Below are 10,879 nucleotides of genomic sequence, written 5' to 3'. Positions count from 1 at the left end.
AGAACCTAGGCTTTATTTGGAACATAAATTGACCCGATGCAGATTTTATTATCAGCCTAATATTTAACAATTTCTGTAAATTTTGTCATTCTTAGGAGGGTAAAATGCAATTTTGTTATGTAATAATTGCATAATGGTCTCAGACTTGTGAATTATTTTTTGTTTGTTGTGAAGAACAATGCATATACTCTCCACGGATACAAAATTGGTTGCCAGGCTTAGTCTATTAAGGATGAAATTCTGCTTCAAAATATGCACAAAAAACTTCTGTCAGAGTGCTCAGTGTGTATTCTTGACTGCTCTGGAGTAAGGGAGATAAATGCATCATATCTCCAGCAATAATGGGAATTAGATCCCCAGACTTCAGGATGTTAGTGACAGTTATTTAAGAAATCTCAGGTGCAAAAAAGAAAAAAATCTGACAACTTCAAAGGTCCTTCAAGGTATCACACCGGTAATTGACCAATCAAAATGAACTTAGTCAATTGTAGTTCCATACATAATAAAGAAATATTTTTTTATTGTGAGAAATTTTTTTAATTTCCCTTATTCTATTTTTACATTTTTGGTATCTGTGCTTAGGATATTTTATGTACTTTGTAAAATATTAAAGGTTTTTGACAGGAACTATTTCTTTCGGGGCATAGGAGGCCACTTCCTGGGGTGCACACAGGATGTTTATAAACACATTGAATACACGTGGTTTTGAGGGTATTCCTGTTTGCGGATGGAGAAAATCAGAAAATGCCGTGTAGGTACCCTATTTTTTGGTGTCAGCTGATGTGACTGGTAACGTTTAACACTTCCTGCTAAATATTTTTTCATGAATTCGAATACCTGATTTTTAATGATTTTTTATTCTATATAGAATTACATAGTGAAAACAATTACCGGTGTGATACCTTGAAGGTGATTGTGTAAAATCATCTACACCCATATTAAAGGCAGTTTTAATTTTATAAAGGCATATTTCAACAAAATATGTCATTTTATGAACTTTCTGTGTGAAAGCACATATTTCTAAATTTAGAAGCAGGGTTGACATTAATTTATACAGATTTCTATGTAAAATACTAATGACATGTCATGTTTTAACCTCAAAACTCCAAATTATGACTTTCAAAGGAGGATTATGCATCTGACATGTAGAAAGAAGTTAGAAAATGTTGGTTTTTTATTTTATATGACTTTAAACTCTGTGCACCACCTGACCGCAGTCAATTATAGTGTCTACAGCCTTTGCCGTAAAAGCACTTTAGGCTGATTTTTTCAAGAATAGACTAATTCTGGGTTTGCGAATGAGTTTTCAACAAAAGCGACAACTGCGATTAAATGTGAAGAAGTAAAACATGTTTTTAAAAAGTGTTAAATTTTACAGAGACTGGGTTTACTTTCATTTTATTCACCTTAAGTGATTCATTTATTACTGGAGTGGAGGAATAGAAATAATGAAATGAGTTAAATTTGTCTAACAAAAGTAATGCACAAATAAAATTTATTAAGAATTTTTCAAAAATAAGAAGCTTATGACCAAAAATGCATAAATACTGTCAGGGCATGAGAGTGAATACTTATTCTGAGTCCCAACCATGCATCACACATATGGTGCAGAATGTCACTTAGCACCATGGTATGCCTGTTATGGTTCTCTAGACTTTTTCCATGCTTTCGCAGCTGACATTCAAGATTTTTCAGTTTGCCGGAGAATGTTTTTTGTCATTTTACAACTTTTATGTAGGTGTTGACCCTCTCTTTTAAATTAAGTCTCAGTCAGGATGTTTATTTTAGCATGATTTGTTAAACACATTAATATACTGAAATATTAATAAATTACAAATTAAAGTGATGAAGAAATTTGACATATTTACACAATCAAAATATCAGAATAACCATAATTCAGCTAATAAAATGCCATGTTCTTCTTTTGTCACTTCCTATAAATTTTATCAGCATTTTTTGTACACCCACCCACCTCCAAGAATCATGGAGGATGGCCTGATATTAGTTTCTTTGTTGCATTTATTCACATTTAAAAGTGTTAAGACCCATAAAAATGTTTAAGATTTATATTTTCAAATTTAAATGTTGAATTTTTATGTAAATTTGGTGAAACAAAAAGCTGTAATCTTGAATTAATCATGCAAATTCATCAAACACCTTTGAAATTCCTGAGTAATTCAGTGAAAAGAGGATAATTATGTATGTTCAATTGGAATTTCATGGCTAATTTGTGTCTGCAGAGAAAGCCAGTTACATAAATCACAACAATAAATTACATCTGAATTGTTTTCTCCATTTTCTTATCATCAAAGCAAGTTTAATGGAGTGTCAGAGCTGTCTAGAACCTCCCCAGATGCTGATATCATTTGGACTGCCCTGTGTTACAACACAGCTTTTAGATAAACTTCTGCATAGCAGGTTGTAGACAAGAACCTAGGCTTTATTTGGAACATAAATTGACCCGATGCAGATTTTATTATCAGCCTAATATTTAACAATTTCTGTAAATTTTGTCATTCTTAGGAGGGTAAAATGCAATTTTGTTATGTAATAATTGCATAATGGTCTCAGACTTGTGAATTATTTTTTGTTTGTTGTGAAGAACAATGCATATACTCTCCACGGATACAAAATTGGTTGCCAGGCTTAGTCTATTAAGGATGAAATTCTGCTTCAAAATATGCACAAAAAACTTCTGTCAGAGTGCTCAGTGTGTATTCTTGACTGCTCTGGAGTAAGGGAGATAAATGCATCATATCTCCAGCAATAATGGGAATTAGATCCCCAGACTTCAGGATGTTAGTGACAGTTATTTAAGAAATCTCAGGTGCAAAAAAGAAAAAAATCTGACAACTTCAAAGGTCCTTCAAGGTATCACACCGGTAATTGACCAATCAAAATGAACTTAGTCAATTGTAGTTCCATACATAATAAAGAAATATTTTTTTATTGTGAGAAATTTTTTTAATTTCCCTTATTCTATTTTTACATTTTTGGTATCTGTGCTTAGGATATTTTATGTACTTTGTAAAATATTAAAGGTTTTTGACAGGAACTATTTCTTTCGGGGCATAGGAGGCCACTTCCTGGGGTGCACACAGGATGTTTATAAACACATTGAATACACGTGGTTTTGAGGGTATTCCTGTTTGCGGATGGAGAAAATCAGAAAATGCCGTGTAGGTACCCTATTTTTTGGTGTCAGCTGATGTGACTGGTAACGTTTAACACTTCCTGCTAAATATTTTTTCATGAATTCGAATACCTGATTTTTAATGATTTTTTATTCTATATAGAATTACATAGTGAAAACAATTACCGGTGTGATACCTTGAAGGTGATTGTGTAAAATCATCTACACCCATATTAAAGGCAGTTTTAATTTTATAAAGGCATATTTCAACAAAATATGTCATTTTATGAACTTTCTGTGTGAAAGCACATATTTCTAAATTTAGAAGCAGGGTTGACATTAATTTATACAGATTTCTATGTAAAATACTAATGACATGTCATGTTTTAACCTCAAAACTCCAAATTATGACTTTCAAAGGAGGATTATGCATCTGACATGTAGAAAGAAGTTAGAAAATGTTGGTTTTTTATTTTATATGACTTTAAACTCTGTGCACCACCTGACCGCAGTCAATTATAGTGTCTACAGCCTTTGCCGTAAAAGCACTTTAGGCTGATTTTTTCAAGAATAGACTAATTCTGGGTTTGCGAATGAGTTTTCAACAAAAGCGACAACTGCGATTAAATGTGAAGAAGTAAAACATGTTTTTAAAAAGTGTTAAATTTTACAGAGACTGGGTTTACTTTCATTTTATTCACCTTAAGTGATTCATTTATTACTGGAGTGGAGGAATAGAAATAATGAAATGAGTTAAATTTGTCTAACAAAAGTAATGCACAAATAAAATTTATTAAGAATTTTTCAAAAATAAGAAGCTTATGACCAAAAATGCATAAATACTGTCAGGGCATGAGAGTGAATACTTATTCTGAGTCCCAACCATGCATCACACATATGGTGCAGAATGTCACTTAGCGCCATGGTATGCCTGTTATGGTTCTCTAGACTTTTTCCATGCTTTCGCAGCTGACATTCAAGATTTTTCAGTTTGCCGGAGAATGTTTTTTGTCATTTTACAACTTTTATGTAGGTGTTGACCCTCTCTTTTAAATTAAGTCTCAGTCAGGATGTTTATTTTAGCATGATTTGTTAAACACATTAATATACTGAAATATTAATAAATTACAAATTAAAGTGATGAAGAAATTTGACATATTTACACAATCAAAATATCAGAATAACCATAATTCAGCTAATAAAATGCCATGTTCTTCTTTTGTCACTTCCTATAAATTTTATCAGCATTTTTTGTACACCCACCCACCTCCAAGAATCATGGAGGATGGCCTGATATTAGTTTCTTTGTTGCATTTATTCACATTTAAAAGTGTTAAGACCCATAAAAATGTTTAAGATTTATATTTTCAAATTTAAATGTTGAATTTTTATGTAAATTTGGTGAAACAAAAAGCTGTAATCTTGAATTAATCATGCAAATTCATCAAACACCTTTGAAATTCCTGAGTAATTCAGTGAAAAGAGGATAATTATGTATGTTCAATTGGAATTTCATGGCTAATTTGTGTCTGCAGAGAAAGCCAGTTACATAAATCACAACAATAAATTACATCTGAATTGTTTTCTCCATTTTCTTATCATCAAAGCAAGTTTAATGGAGTGTCAGAGCTGTCTAGAACCTCCCCAGATGCTGATATCATTTGGACTGCCCTGTGTTACAACACAGCTTTTAGATAAACTTCTGCATAGCAGGTTGTAGACAAGAACCTAGGCTTTATTTGGAACATAAATTGACCCGATGCAGATTTTATTATCAGCCTAATATTTAACAATTTCTGTAAATTTTGTCATTCTTAGGAGGGTAAAATGCAATTTTGTTATGTAATAATTGCATAATGGTCTCAGACTTGTGAATTATTTTTTGTTTGTTGTGAAGAACAATGCATATACTCTCCACGGATACAAAATTGGTTGCCAGGCTTAGTCTATTAAGGATGAAATTCTGCTTCAAAATATGCACAAAAAACTTCTGTCAGAGTGCTCAGTGTGTATTCTTGACTGCTCTGGAGTAAGGGAGATAAATGCATCATATCTCCAGCAATAATGGGAATTAGATCCCCAGACTTCAGGATGTTAGTGACAGTTATTTAAGAAATCTCAGGTGCAAAAAAGAAAAAAATCTGACAACTTCAAAGGTCCTTCAAGGTATCACACCGGTAATTGACCAATCAAAATGAACTTAGTCAATTGTAGTTCCATACATAATAAAGAAATATTTTTTTATTGTGAGAAATTTTTTTAATTTCCCTTATTCTATTTTTACATTTTTGGTATCTGTGCTTAGGATATTTTATGTACTTTGTAAAATATTAAAGGTTTTTGACAGGAACTATTTCTTTCGGGGCATAGGAGGCCACTTCCTGGGGTGCACACAGGATGTTTATAAACACATTGAATACACGTGGTTTTGAGGGTATTCCTGTTTGCGGATGGAGAAAATCAGAAAATGCCGTGTAGGTACCCTATTTTTTGGTGTCAGCTGATGTGACTGGTAACGTTTAACACTTCCTGCTAAATATTTTTTCATGAATTCGAATACCTGATTTTTAATGATTTTTTATTCTATATAGAATTACATAGTGAAAACAATTACCGGTGTGATACCTTGAAGGTGATTGTGTAAAATCATCTACACCCATATTAAAGGCAGTTTTAATTTTATAAAGGCATATTTCAACAAAATATGTCATTTTATGAACTTTCTGTGTGAAAGCACATATTTCTAAATTTAGAAGCAGGGTTGACATTAATTTATACAGATTTCTATGTAAAATACTAATGACATGTCATGTTTTAACCTCAAAACTCCAAATTATGACTTTCAAAGGAGGATTATGCATCTGACATGTAGAAAGAAGTTAGAAAATGTTGGTTTTTTATTTTATATGACTTTAAACTCTGTGCACCACCTGACCGCAGTCAATTATAGTGTCTACAGCCTTTGCCGTAAAAGCACTTTAGGCTGATTTTTTCAAGAATAGACTAATTCTGGGTTTGCGAATGAGTTTTCAACAAAAGCGACAACTGCGATTAAATGTGAAGAAGTAAAACATGTTTTTAAAAAGTGTTAAATTTTACAGAGACTGGGTTTACTTTCATTTTATTCACCTTAAGTGATTCATTTATTACTGGAGTGGAGGAATAGAAATAATGAAATGAGTTAAATTTGTCTAACAAAAGTAATGCACAAATAAAATTTATTAAGAATTTTTCAAAAATAAGAAGCTTATGACCAAAAATGCATAAATACTGTCAGGGCATGAGAGTGAATACTTATTCTGAGTCCCAACCATGCATCACACATATGGTGCAGAATGTCACTTAGCGCCATGGTATGCCTGTTATGGTTCTCTAGACTTTTTCCATGCTTTCGCAGCTGACATTCAAGATTTTTCAGTTTGCCGGAGAATGTTTTTTGTCATTTTACAACTTTTATGTAGGTGTTGACCCTCTCTTTTAAATTAAGTCTCAGTCAGGATGTTTATTTTAGCATGATTTGTTAAACACATTAATATACTGAAATATTAATAAATTACAAATTAAAGTGATGAAGAAATTTGACATATTTACACAATCAAAATATCAGAATAACCATAATTCAGCTAATAAAATGCCATGTTCTTCTTTTGTCACTTCCTATAAATTTTATCAGCATTTTTTGTACACCCACCCACCTCCAAGAATCATGGAGGATGGCCTGATATTAGTTTCTTTGTTGCATTTATTCACATTTAAAAGTGTTAAGACCCATAAAAATGTTTAAGATTTATATTTTCAAATTTAAATGTTGAATTTTTATGTAAATTTGGTGAAACAAAAAGCTGTAATCTTGAATTAATCATGCAAATTCATCAAACACCTTTGAAATTCCTGAGTAATTCAGTGAAAAGAGGATAATTATGTATGTTCAATTGGAATTTCATGGCTAATTTGTGTCTGCAGAGAAAGCCAGTTACATAAATCACAACAATAAATTACATCTGAATTGTTTTCTCCATTTTCTTATCATCAAAGCAAGTTTAATGGAGTGTCAGAGCTGTCTAGAACCTCCCCAGATGCTGATATCATTTGGACTGCCCTGTGTTACAACACAGCTTTTAGATAAACTTCTGCATAGCAGGTTGTAGACAAGAACCTAGGCTTTATTTGGAACATAAATTGACCCGATGCAGATTTTATTATCAGCCTAATATTTAACAATTTCTGTAAATTTTGTCATTCTTAGGAGGGTAAAATGCAATTTTGTTATGTAATAATTGCATAATGGTCTCAGACTTGTGAATTATTTTTTGTTTGTTGTGAAGAACAATGCATATACTCTCCACGGATACAAAATTGGTTGCCAGGCTTAGTCTATTAAGGATGAAATTCTGCTTCAAAATATGCACAAAAAACTTCTGTCAGAGTGCTCAGTGTGTATTCTTGACTGCTCTGGAGTAAGGGAGATAAATGCATCATATCTCCAGCAATAATGGGAATTAGATCCCCAGACTTCAGGATGTTAGTGACAGTTATTTAAGAAATCTCAGGTGCAAAAAAGAAAAAAATCTGACAACTTCAAAGGTCCTTCAAGGTATCACACCGGTAATTGACCAATCAAAATGAACTTAGTCAATTGTAGTTCCATACATAATAAAGAAATATTTTTTTATTGTGAGAAATTTTTTTAATTTCCCTTATTCTATTTTTACATTTTTGGTATCTGTGCTTAGGATATTTTATGTACTTTGTAAAATATTAAAGGTTTTTGACAGGAACTATTTCTTTCGGGGCATAGGAGGCCACTTCCTGGGGTGCACACAGGATGTTTATAAACACATTGAATACACGTGGTTTTGAGGGTATTCCTGTTTGCGGATGGAGAAAATCAGAAAATGCCGTGTAGGTACCCTATTTTTTGGTGTCAGCTGATGTGACTGGTAACGTTTAACACTTCCTGCTAAATATTTTTTCATGAATTCGAATACCTGATTTTTAATGATTTTTTATTCTATATAGAATTACATAGTGAAAACAATTACCGGTGTGATACCTTGAAGGTGATTGTGTAAAATCATCTACACCCATATTAAAGGCAGTTTTAATTTTATAAAGGCATATTTCAACAAAATATGTCATTTTATGAACTTTCTGTGTGAAAGCACATATTTCTAAATTTAGAAGCAGGGTTGACATTAATTTATACAGATTTCTATGTAAAATACTAATGACATGTCATGTTTTAACCTCAAAACTCCAAATTATGACTTTCAAAGGAGGATTATGCATCTGACATGTAGAAAGAAGTTAGAAAATGTTGGTTTTTTATTTTATATGACTTTAAACTCTGTGCACCACCTGACCGCAGTCAATTATAGTGTCTACAGCCTTTGCCGTAAAAGCACTTTAGGCTGATTTTTTCAAGAATAGACTAATTCTGGGTTTGCGAATGAGTTTTCAACAAAAGCGACAACTGCGATTAAATGTGAAGAAGTAAAACATGTTTTTAAAAAGTGTTAAATTTTACAGAGACTGGGTTTACTTTCATTTTATTCACCTTAAGTGATTCATTTATTACTGGAGTGGAGGAATAGAAATAATGAAATGAGTTAAATTTGTCTAACAAAAGTAATGCACAAATAAAATTTATTAAGAATTTTTCAAAAATAAGAAGCTTATGACCAAAAATGCATAAATACTGTCAGGGCATGAGAGTGAATACTTATTCTGAGTCCCAACCATGCATCACACATATGGTGCAGAATGTCACTTAGCGCCATGGTATGCCTGTTATGGTTCTCTAGACTTTTTCCATGCTTTCGCAGCTGACATTCAAGATTTTTCAGTTTGCCGGAGAATGTTTTTTGTCATTTTACAACTTTTATGTAGGTGTTGACCCTCTCTTTTAAATTAAGTCTCAGTCAGGATGTTTATTTTAGCATGATTTGTTAAACACATTAATATACTGAAATATTAATAAATTACAAATTAAAGTGATGAAGAAATTTGACATATTTACACAATCAAAATATCAGAATAACCATAATTCAGCTAATAAAATGCCATGTTCTTCTTTTGTCACTTCCTATAAATTTTATCAGCATTTTTTGTACACCCACCCACCTCCAAGAATCATGGAGGATGGCCTGATATTAGTTTCTTTGTTGCATTTATTCACATTTAAAAGTGTTAAGACCCATAAAAATGTTTAAGATTTATATTTTCAAATTTAAATGTTGAATTTTTATGTAAATTTGGTGAAACAAAAAGCTGTAATCTTGAATTAATCATGCAAATTCATCAAACACCTTTGAAATTCCTGAGTAATTCAGTGAAAAGAGGATAATTATGTATGTTCAATTGGAATTTCATGGCTAATTTGTGTCTGCAGAGAAAGCCAGTTACATAAATCACAACAATAAATTACATCTGAATTGTTTTCTCCATTTTCTTATCATCAAAGCAAGTTTAATGGAGTGTCAGAGCTGTCTAGAACCTCCCCAGATGCTGATATCATTTGGACTGCCCTGTGTTACAACACAGCTTTTAGATAAACTTCTGCATAGCAGGTTGTAGACAAGAACCTAGGCTTTATTTGGAACATAAATTGACCCGATGCAGATTTTATTATCAGCCTAATATTTAACAATTTCTGTAAATTTTGTCATTCTTAGGAGGGTAAAATGCAATTTTGTTATGTAATAATTGCATAATGGTCTCAGACTTGTGAATTATTTTTTGTTTGTTGTGAAGAACAATGCATATACTCTCCACGGATACAAAATTGGTTGCCAGGCTTAGTCTATTAAGGATGAAATTCTGCTTCAAAATATGCACAAAAAACTTCTGTCAGAGTGCTCAGTGTGTATTCTTGACTGCTCTGGAGTAAGGGAGATAAATGCATCATATCTCCAGCAATAATGGGAATTAGATCCCCAGACTTCAGGATGTTAGTGACAGTTATTTAAGAAATCTCAGGTGCAAAAAAGAAAAAAATCTGACAACTTCAAAGGTCCTTCAAGGTATCACACCGGTAATTGACCAATCAAAATGAACTTAGTCAATTGTAGTTCCATACATAATAAAGAAATATTTTTTTATTGTGAGAAATTTTTTTAATTTCCCTTATTCTATTTTTACATTTTTGGTATCTGTGCTTAGGATATTTTATGTACTTTGTAAAATATTAAAGGTTTTTGACAGGAACTATTTCTTTCGGGGCATAGGAGGCCACTTCCTGGGGTGCACACAGGATGTTTATAAACACATTGAATACACGTGGTTTTGAGGGTATTCCTGTTTGCGGATGGAGAAAATCAGAAAATGCCGTGTAGGTACCCTATTTTTTGGTGTCAGCTGATGTGACTGGTAACGTTTAACACTTCCTGCTAAATATTTTTTCATGAATTCGAATACCTGATTTTTAATGATTTTTTATTCTATATAGAATTACATAGTGAAAACAATTACCGGTGTGATACCTTGAAGGTGATTGTGTAAAATCATCTACACCCATATTAAAGGCAGTTTTAATTTTATAAAGGCATATTTCAACAAAATATGTCATTTTATGAACTTTCTGTGTGAAAGCACATATTTCTAAATTTAGAAGCAGGGTTGACATTAATTTATACAGATTTCTATGTAAAATACTAATGACATGTCATGTTTTAACCTCAAAACTCCAAATTATGACTTTCAAAGGAGGATTATGCATCTGACATGTAGAAAGAAGTTAGAAAATGT

At 32.1% G+C, this 10,879-nt stretch overlaps 1 long non-coding RNA gene across 1 annotated transcript; it reads left to right on the top strand.

The window, feature by feature from the left end:
* The first annotated feature begins 640 nt into the window (after positions 1-640).
* LOC133178044 (uncharacterized) lies at positions 641-10,456 on the top strand. The gene is made up of 5 exons (XR_009719964.1): positions 641-751; positions 3,053-3,179; positions 5,481-5,607; positions 7,909-8,035; positions 10,337-10,456. It is a non-coding gene; the product is annotated as an uncharacterized LOC133178044 (long non-coding RNA).
* Positions 10,457-10,879: the final 423 nt, after the last annotated feature.

The sequence above is a fragment of the Saccostrea echinata genome, unplaced genomic scaffold (assembly GCF_033153115.1).
Source record: "Saccostrea echinata isolate AGI-Se365-2 ecotype Australia unplaced genomic scaffold, CSIRO_AGI_Sech_v1 ptg000398l, whole genome shotgun sequence".
NCBI lineage: Eukaryota > Metazoa > Mollusca > Bivalvia > Ostreida > Ostreidae > Saccostrea > Saccostrea echinata.
This window is presented reverse-complemented; position numbering and strand designations above follow the sequence as displayed.